Raw genomic sequence first — 1,523 nt, 5'->3', positions numbered from 1 at the left:
TAGTACAAATAATTTTACACTAGTGCTGAACTAGCTCTATAGCCAAGTACAAATAATTCTACACTAAAGTTGAACTAGCTCTATAGCCTAGTACAAATAATTTTACACTAGAGTTGAACTAGCTCTATAGCCTAGTACAAATATTTTTAGACTAGAGTAGAACTAGCTCTAAAAGCTAGTTCAAATAATTTTACACTAGAGTTGAACTAGCTATATAACCTAGTACAAATAATTTTACACTAGAGTCGAACTAGCTCTGTAAGCTTGTACAAATAATTTTACACAAGAGTTGAACTCGCGCTATAAGGTAGTTCAAATAATTTTACACTAGAATTGAACTAGCTCTATAAGCTTGTACAAATAATTTTACACTAGAGTTCAACTAGCTCTATAGCCTTGTACAAAAAAATTACAGTAGAGTGGAACTAGCTCTATAAGCTATTTCAAATAATTTTACACTTGAGTTGAACTAGCCCTATAGCCTAGTACGAATAATTTTACACCAGAGTTGGACTAGCTCTATAGCCTTGTACAAAAAATTACAGTAGAGTGGAACTAGCTCCATAAGCTAGTTCAAATAGTTTTACACTAGAGTTGAACTAGCTTTATAGCCTAATCCGAATAATTTTACACTAAGTTGGACTCGCTCTATAAGCTAGTTAAAATAATTTTACACTAGAGTTGAACTAGCTCTATAGCCTAGTACCAATAATTTTATACTTGAGTTGAACTAGCTCTATATGCTAGTCAAAATAATTGTACACTAGAGTTGAACTAGCTCTATAGCCAAGTACAAATAATTCTACACTAAAGTTGAACTAGCTCTATAGCCTAGTACAAATAATTTTACACTAGAGTTGAACTAGATCTATAAGCTAGTTCAAATAATTTTACACTAAAGTTGAACTAGCTCTATAGCCTAGTACAAATATTTTTAGACTAGAGTAGAACTAGCTCTAAAAGCTAGTTCAAATAATTTTACACTAGAGTTGAACTAGCTATGTAACCTAGTACAAATAATTTTACACTAGAGTCGAACTAGCTCTGTAAGCTTGTACAAATAATTTTACACAAGAGTTGAACTCGCGCTATAAGGTAGTTCAAATAATTTTACACTAGAATTGAACTAGCTCTATAAGCTTGTACAAATAATTTTACACTAGAGTTCAACTAGCTCTATAGCCTTGTACAAAAAAATTACAGTAGAGTGGAACTAGCTCTATAAGCTATTTCAAATAATTTTACACTAGAGTTGAACTAGCTCTATAGCCTAGTACGAATAATTTTACACCAGAGTTGGACTCGCTCTATAAGCTAGTTAAAATAATTTTACACTAGAGATGAACTAGCTCTATAGCCTAGTACAAATAATTTTACACTAGAGTTGAACTAGCTCTGTAAGGTAGTTCAAATAAATATACACTAGAGTTGAACTAGCTCTATAGCCTAGTACAAATAATTTTACACTAGTGCTGAACTAGCTCTATAAGCTAGTTCAAATAATTTTACACTAGAGTTGAACT

This window comes from Triticum aestivum, chromosome 5D (assembly GCF_018294505.1).
Source record: "Triticum aestivum cultivar Chinese Spring chromosome 5D, IWGSC CS RefSeq v2.1, whole genome shotgun sequence".
NCBI lineage: Eukaryota > Viridiplantae > Streptophyta > Magnoliopsida > Poales > Poaceae > Triticum > Triticum aestivum.
This window is presented reverse-complemented; position numbering follows the sequence as displayed.